An 8,363-nucleotide genomic window follows, 5' to 3' on the forward strand; every position below is an offset into this window, starting at 1 on the left:
GGTGCAGGGTGAGGGAAGAGCTGCACCGAACCCTTGCCAATAGTTGCCTGTTCCGGGCAATGCCTGGTTTCTGCTGAAACACAGCTTAGAAAAGCGCTCTGTTTCAAACAGCAGAGGATGCTTCCATTCCTACAGCTCAGCCCTCAAGTCCTGTTGGCTAAATACCTCTCAACGATGTCAAGCAGGGACATGGATCCCGAGAATGTTGGAGGCTCAGGCTGCTTCGCTCTCCTGGGGCAGGCCTTCAACAGGGAACGAAGGCAGGAGATGAACTTGCCCCGTTTCTTTGGCTCTGCGCAACAAAAGAAAAAAACAAGTTCATTTCAGCCCTGGCTCGGTTGGACGAGGCCGAGTGCAACACATTCAACAGAACACGTAACAACAGAAAGCATGTTCCCAACAAAGACACGCAAGAACGGATTTTCCCCATCCCTGGAGGTGCCCAAGGAGCTTAATGCAGTTCTCTTTCTAAGCTTGCTCAACTCGGGCATTAATGAACCCCCTGAAAGCCACGTTCAGACCCCATTTTACTAACCCGCATTGTCAAATGTAAAATACGCACCTGGCATTGGCAACGAATGTAGGATGGACTCGGGCAGTTTTCCCCTGATGAGTTCCACGCACTCACCAGGGAAAAAACCAACCTGTAATAAGAACAAAAAGACAGGTGGTCATTAGCCCAAGCCCAGAGCCAAAGGGAAGGTCCTCTGACACCGACACAGGGCAACTGTTTGCATCCAGAAGCCATCCTGTGCAGGCAGAGCAGCTCCAACCGGAGATTCCCGACTCTATTGAAGCTGTGCTCTCTAGTCAAAAATGTGTGCCTACCTCAAAGCCACGCTTGCCTCTCCAAAAGGGGCTCATCTCCTTTGGTGGCATATCAACAATGCACACGATGTCTCCAACCTGCAAAAGATTGAAACATCAATCCCAGCTTCAGCACAGCTAAAACAAAAGCCTTCTTCTACGACACAAAATATGAGAGTATTCCCGAGGCGTTCACACTCTATACTAATTCTGTGCACAACAACAAGGAACGCCTGGAACTGCTTACCTCCAGAGAGAGCTCATCCGGCCCCTGGGCGACGTGGCTCCTAATAACATGGGCTGCCGCAATCGCTGGTACGTTTAAAGATGACATAGCACGCACCAGCTGCGGCTCCCGCATGTTATCAGCCTGCAAAACAGAGCACAGGCCGTGGTCAGGAGATGAGGACAAACCAGGAGGATTTCAAGGTGAGGAGCACATCTGCAAAGAAAGCTGCAGCAAATGCGCTCCGTCCTTATCAGGAGCACTTCAGAAGGAGCTGCACGTCTCATCACAGTTATTTCCCTTTCTGGCGTGCATTGCCAGGCCATGCAAAGATGCATCTCTCTCTACCCAGACTAATCAGCAATGGCACTGGCACAGACAGGTGGCCAGGCCCTTTTTGGCCCATTCTTTCCTGCAGGAGAGTACACCTGCAGCTCCTTCTAATGGCTCAACACAGGGAAAAAAGACCGGCCAGAGCTTCATACTGTACCTCCGTCGCCGCCAACTCAGGCTCACGGCTGATCCCACTGCACGCAGCACCCATCACAGCAAGTGTGAACAGCTGGAACAGAGCAGAAACACACTTCTGTTTTCTCTATTCACACAGCACAGTATGGACAGACTTCTTCAGAGCTACCCGCGCATACCCTGCGGCAAAAACATGCGGGGGGACAAAACATGGCACGTACCTGGCAGTGAGATCACCTCAAGCTATCTGCAGCAGTTCCTTGTCGCTTTGCTCGGATGAAATGAGAGCAAAAGCTGCACCGAGGCAGTGGGCGGAGGGTGAGGAGAGGAGAGAGAAAGAGCAGGTCAGTGAGCAGGGCTAAGACAGTCATGGAATAACACACACAGCACAACAGTCCCACCCACTTGCTGCAAGACATGCTGAGTCTCAGGCTACGTGATGCCTGTCCGCCCAGCAACTTTACAATGCTTCCACTACTGAGCAAAGACAATGGAAGAAGCACGGGACAGGTGCCAACTTTACTGATAACCCCTTTGGAACGTGTGTACCGGGGAAAATTACATCTGATGGTCAAGAGTAAGCAATACGGTGCTGTGAGCTCAAACAGCCAGCAGTTCTCAACACCTCACTGCCCACCCATCCATCCCACGTCAGCTCAGCTTACCTACAAGCTGCTGCACACGACAGTGAGAAGAAAAAGCACTAAAGATACTAACTAAAGCCACTAACTAAAGGCACTAACTAACTAACGGCACTAACTAACTAAAGGCACTAACTAAGTAACGGAACTAACTAACTAACGGCACTAACAACAGTAACTAACTAACAACAGTAACTAACTAACAACACTAACTAACAACACTAACTAACTAACAAAACTAACTAACTAACAAAACTAACTAACTAACGGCACAAAAGGCACAAGAACAACAAGACAACCAACCACTCCGACCACTAGCTCACCCACAAAGGAACACAGAACGCACCGCTCCTCCCCTCATTCCAGCCGCTTATGACATCACCAACGGCCAAAAGCCTGGTCCACCATGACCCCCCACAAGGCGGGGAGCCAAGACCACGTGGTCACATCTGATTCCAACACGGCACCACAACATTCCAGGACTCAGTGTGGGCTTGGAATTCTATCCTGGTGTGGCAGCGCAATGGGAGGTGTTAGGGCACAGTTGAAGAGCTGACAGACAACGGACGTTTCCAAAGGAGGGTGCCAGATTAACTCTCAGCATTCTCTTGCGGGGCTCTTAGGAATGCTTCAAACCCATTTTCACTGCCTAGCTCATTTCTAGAAAGTCCAGTTGAGAAATGCTCACTTTGTCTGGGGAACGCCTCTATGCATCATGAATGAAAAATAAAATAAAATGGGCACGCGACCCTATGAAACTTACCTCTCTGCTCTTGCTGTCAGCCAGACACCTCAGATGAGCATGACGTGTCCCTGCTCCTGAATGAAGATTCACCCAAGTCTGTGTTCCTCTCTGCTCCATCTCTGGCTCTAAAAGAAACACAGACAGAGATGATTACAAGATCCTTTGTGCAGACGAAAGACAAGGGTGCACACGAATTCTGTTTAGCAAGAAATACTACATTCCCAATGGTAGTACTTGAATCCTCCTTTGGGGCTGGAGCTCAACAGGTCAACACATCAGAAATAACACAAAGTGCATCTGGAAGACGTGTCTCAAAGCCCAGAAAATCCAACACGGGAGGGGGCTGGACAGTGGACCACAAGTGTCCATTTCCATTGCAGCTCCCTGTAGAGAACAGCACCAATCAGCAGGCGTGAATCAATTCATTCACAAGCTGCACAATGACTCTGTTCTTTACATGATAAAGAAACACACAGAGATTCCTGACCAAAAAGTTGGGAGTTAATAACGACCAAAGAGGTTCCTGTTCCTACGCCTCATCCTCTCACCCCAACTCCTGGGTGATGCCCACAGGCTTCAAGTCAGCTCTCAAATCCATTGAACTCCAGTCACAGAACTCCATCAAGAAGGATGTCACACATGTGACACTTACATACATTTTGCATCAGAAACAGTGACGCCAGCAGGAGCAGAGAGGTGACTGTCCCCCTGTACTCAGCACTGGTGAGGCCACAACTCGAATTCTGCGTCCAGTTTGTGGCCCCTCACTGAGAAAAAGACACTGAGGCATTGGAACGTGTTCAAAGAAGGGCAACAAAGCTGGTGAGGGGTCTGGAGCACAATGGGGCCATATGAGGAGAGGCTGCAGGAGATGGGAATGTCCAGCCTGGAGAAGAGGTGGCTCAGGGGAAACCTCATTGCTCTCTATAACTTCCTGAAGGGAGGTTGCAGTGAGCTGGGGGTCGGCCTCTTCTCTCGTGTCATTACTGATAGAACTAGAGGGAATGGTTCCAAGCTGCGGCAGGAGAGGTTCAGGCTGGACATTAGGAAATATTACTTCTCAGAAAGGGTGGCCAGGCACTGGAATGGACTGCCCAGGGAGGTGGTGGAGTCACCCACCCTGGGGGTGTTCAAGGAACGTCTGCAGAAATCCCTGCTGAAATCCTGACCTCTGCCACAGGTGGCTGAGTGACACAAAAGCTGTGTCCTTGGTTCCCGGCCTTACCTTCACATGCTGTTCATCTTGCTCTGCAGCTCCTGTTCTGAATAGTCTTCTTATATTCCCATGTGATGTACCCTGAAATACATCATTTAGTGAGTCTGAACAAAACATAAGACATTAATTGGAACTGTGAAGAAATGTTTTTTGCACTTTACTTGGAGGATGTTACATGCTATACCTTCTTTTCTCAATTGTAACACATGATTTTTTATAAAAAGAAACATAGCAAGTCAGCTCTTCAGTGTGCATATTGATGAAACTTGGTGAAATACAACTTTAGAAAAAGGTAATTTGAAAATTTAAATATTCTTATCAGAATCTCTGCTATTAGTTACCGTTCCAATGTTCTGATTTGATGATGATTCTCTCAGAGCTGTTTTGTCACTCGCCACCTCAAATGCACTTCAAGTGCTTTAGGAGCATCACTGGAATTTTGAATAAACTCGATATATTTTAGGAAAGCTGCTACAGATGCACGACTGCAGTACTTTGGAAAAATATAATCTTGATTGAACGCTGAACAGTGTTATTTAATTATAATCCAGGTAATTAAATTAATTAAACCAAGGGAATCACCTCCCAGTCAGTCAGCTCCCACCAGGGAAATCGCTTCCCTGCCAAGCAGATGCAACCAACACAAGCTGCTACATCACTCTAGGGCCCCACTGAGTCTTCCCAAGGGGTCTCCAAAGGCTTCCCTGTTGACTTCTGGGAACCTGGAAACACTCACATGGAAACCAGTGCCCCCTAATGTGCCCCAGAGGTTTCTCAGGGCCCTGCAAGGAGCTCTACAGACATCCAGACATGCCCCAGAGCAAGTATGTGTGCTGTAGGGAGCCCAAGAGACATTCCAGAGTATGCTAGTACTCCTCAGTGCGCTCAAGGGTTCTTCACCTGTCTCTAAATATGCCATACTTGACTTTGTTTTCTCTTCTGGAGCTTAGTTCTCAGCTTTGCTTTCTCATGCCATTTATCATTCAGTTTAGAGATTATTTTAACTAAAATATTTTAATCCACCATATTTTCTGAAAACTACGAATTGATCCCGCTCAAGGAAACAGAAGAGAAAAACATCACCCACAGGCTGCAGATATTTACCTCGACTTCTCTACATGCCATCCCCAGTGTGCTTTTCAACTCACCTTGCACAGTGACCCTGGCTTTTGTTTCAGAGTCCTCTGTCTCACAGGTGTACTCCCCGCTGTCCTTGGCGGTAGAGTCATGGATGATCAGAATGGCCCCAGTTCCCTCCTGCTGCAAGTCGTACTTCTGGCTTTTTCTGATTGCTTTGCCATCCTTGTACCACCTGATGTTCACATCTGGTTTCGACAGCTCACGGCTCAGGCTGATGTCCTGCCCTGCTGCTGCTGTCTTATCCTCCAGCTGTTTTGTTACCTCAGTAGGTTTTTCTGAAAGAAAACATGCTTTTTGAGTAACATACACTTAGGGTAGGATGCCTCTCTCAAAATACACGCATCTACATGCTGGAGATAAGTTAGAGAGGCACTTGCAACAGACGCCATCCTACAGCCAGCAGTAATCTGTAAAGTACAGACAATAGAATTCCAGGCAGCATTTATTCTCTCTTAAATCTACCCCATTGAGGATGATGAACCATGTCTGAAAACTGCCTCTTCCTTCTCTCCACTGATCACACTGGGAGCCTCGGATGATGCTCTCAGATGCACATGTTCTAGATAGGAATTTGTTGTACAGTTAGATGATGTGAAGGCCATCCCTTCAGCTTATACTTAGAGGATATTTGCTCCCACAGTTCCCTCAACAGATCATTCCTGATTTACTGTTAATGGAACAAGCTGTAGTGAGATGCCCATTTCCAACACTACCCCAGTGCTTTGGGTAGTTCTCACATTTGTGTCAAATGGTTCCTCCTTTTACTTATTTTTAAGAGAAATTCTCAGTGCTTCAAGGTTCAAGTAGAAGGTTGCTATTCACTTTAACCATATTATGAGTTAGCTCTCATGACAATCTTATCAGAAGACAGTTGAAGGAATCAGACCCCAGAATCTCTCCCATCTCATTACCTTTCACAGACAGAGAGGCTTTGGAGGTTAGACCACGGGCAATAAAAACGACTTCCCCAGAGTCAGTAGGAGTCACACTTTTGATAAGGAGAGTCTCTTACCAACCCACGTTAGAAGCTTTAAATCGCCCACCACTTTCCACTCTGCTTCCATTCAGTGTCCACTTGAACTCATCAATGCTTTCATGGGACAGAATGCATTCAAAAGTGCAATCTTCTACCTCCTGGATTTCAGTGTTTTTCAGCCGTTTGCTAATGCCAATATTCAGCTCTGGAAGATAAGAGATAGGTTAGTATGAGGTTTAGATGGAGAAAAGGCATTCGTGACCAATGTGAGTAGCAGTACTGGTGTTTGAACTCAGGATTTGCAGATCATGGCTGCGTTCCTCACTGATGTATTCTCTAAGACATTCTCCTCTCAGAATTACCAGAAAGCTATAAAAAAAAAGAGACGTGAATCTCTTGGCTTTGCTCTGGAAGAACTACAAGGAGAGCAGCTCAGTCCATGGAGCACAATGAAGATTCAATGAGCTACAGAGGGAAAAACCTAACAGAGAGGACAACTCTAGGATGCTGCGTGAGAAAAAGGGTTTTGCCTACGACAAGACATTAAATGTTTCTATTAGCTAATTTGTTACCATCCTACCCCTACTGGTGTTCAAACCATTTCTCCATTTTAGGGATGTTTAGAAAGGAAACATTTCCAGGACATTCTTGACGTGTTTTGTGATTTTCATGGCAAAAGGAGATACATTTACTTCAAAAGCAATGGGAATTTTCCAGACATCACTGCGCTAAATTGCAGAAATACAGTTCTATTGTAGAAACTATTAAGGCTCGTGGGGGAATAGGTGTAAGACATAGTGACCACACTGAATGTGCTTTTAGCACTCCTTCACTTTCCACAGTACTTACCCTGAACGCCGACATTTGACTTGGCAACATCAGTGCCAATATCACAGGTATAGAAACCTGCATCTGGCTTCTCGAGGTCATGGAGAAGGAGACATAGGGTCTTCCCAGACTGTACCAGCTCATACTTGTTGCCAGAAGTGAGCACATCACCGTCCTTTTTCCTCACTGGTTTGACCTTCTCTTTAGAGACTTCACATTCCAATTTAATCACACCCCGCTCCTCACCAAAAACATCATCCAAGGACTTCATGAAGACAGCAGGCTTCTCTGCAATTAAACAGGCAAAACAGAACAACGTGATACAGAAGTTGAGACATTTCCAGTTGCTTTCAGCTTTTTAAGGAGAGATCAATAAATCTTTACCAGTACTGACAAAACCAATATAGAACCTAAAGCGGTTTCATGTGTGTTGACTGAATGCGCTTTAAGGAATTCTGAACTAATCAGTAGGAGAATACAGGGAACAGGAGGGACAGCCTGCATTGCTCTGGGTGGGACTGATATCATATGAAGTTATTGGGATGCAGCTCTTCTAAAGCTGGAGAGCTGGCATTGCCCTCACATGGAGCAGAGCTCATACAGCAGGCCACAGGATTAAGAGGATAAGCTGATCTCTCCCTGCAGTCATAAATCCTTGGAGACAACAGCATTGACACTGCATGGCACTGAAGCAGTAAAAAAATTGCTCCTGTAACTCTTCTTGTGTTAAGTAAAATGATGATAAAAAGCAATGGAATGCTTTGGCAGGACACCAAAACCATCCTCCTTCGTTGATATCTGCTGCAATGGAACCTTCCACTGGAAGAAAGCCCCTGATAACTTGTCACCCCAGAGAGGTGAGCTTTAGAAGCAGGATTGCTTCACAATAGAATGAACTGGAGCTCCTTAGCATCTCTTACATCCAGGAGGGTTGTGACCAGACCCACCTCTCACCTTCAGGCGCGCGCTTTCTGACACCTTGTCTGACTTCACTGTCACTGTGCCAGCATTTTCAGGCTTAACCTGACTCATTGTCAGTGTGCAGCAACTGCCAACGTTCTTGATGTCATTGTAATTGTTGGTGTAAAGGAGGTTGCCATTCAGGAACCATTCCACGTCCTCGTCATCATGGGACAGCTCGCAGGAGAAGACAGCAGAGCTCTCTTCTTCAGTTTCCACATCATGCAGGTGCTTCGTCACTTCTACATTGCAGGCTGTGGGGAAAAAAGGTGAACTGTTACAAAAATAAGAACATTAAGAAGAGAAATCTGAGGTGAAATAGGACATGGAAGAGGCCACCCTCCATGCTCATACCT

General features: G+C 46.6%; 1 long non-coding RNA gene across 1 annotated transcript; it reads right to left on the minus strand.

Moving 5' to 3' along the window:
* Positions 1-1,058: 1,058 nt before the first annotated feature.
* Positions 1,059-1,854, minus strand: LOC146754326 (uncharacterized). The gene is made up of 3 exons (XR_014938987.1): positions 1,723-1,854; positions 1,524-1,595; positions 1,059-1,177 (listed from the first exon to the last, which is right to left on the minus strand). It is a non-coding gene; the product is annotated as an uncharacterized LOC146754326 (long non-coding RNA).
* Between the last annotated feature and the right edge of the window lie 6,509 nt (positions 1,855-8,363).

The sequence above is a fragment of the Coturnix japonica genome, chromosome W (assembly GCF_054131305.1).
Source record: "Coturnix japonica strain WE chromosome W, WE-NBRP24, whole genome shotgun sequence".
Lineage (NCBI taxonomy): Eukaryota > Metazoa > Chordata > Aves > Galliformes > Phasianidae > Coturnix > Coturnix japonica.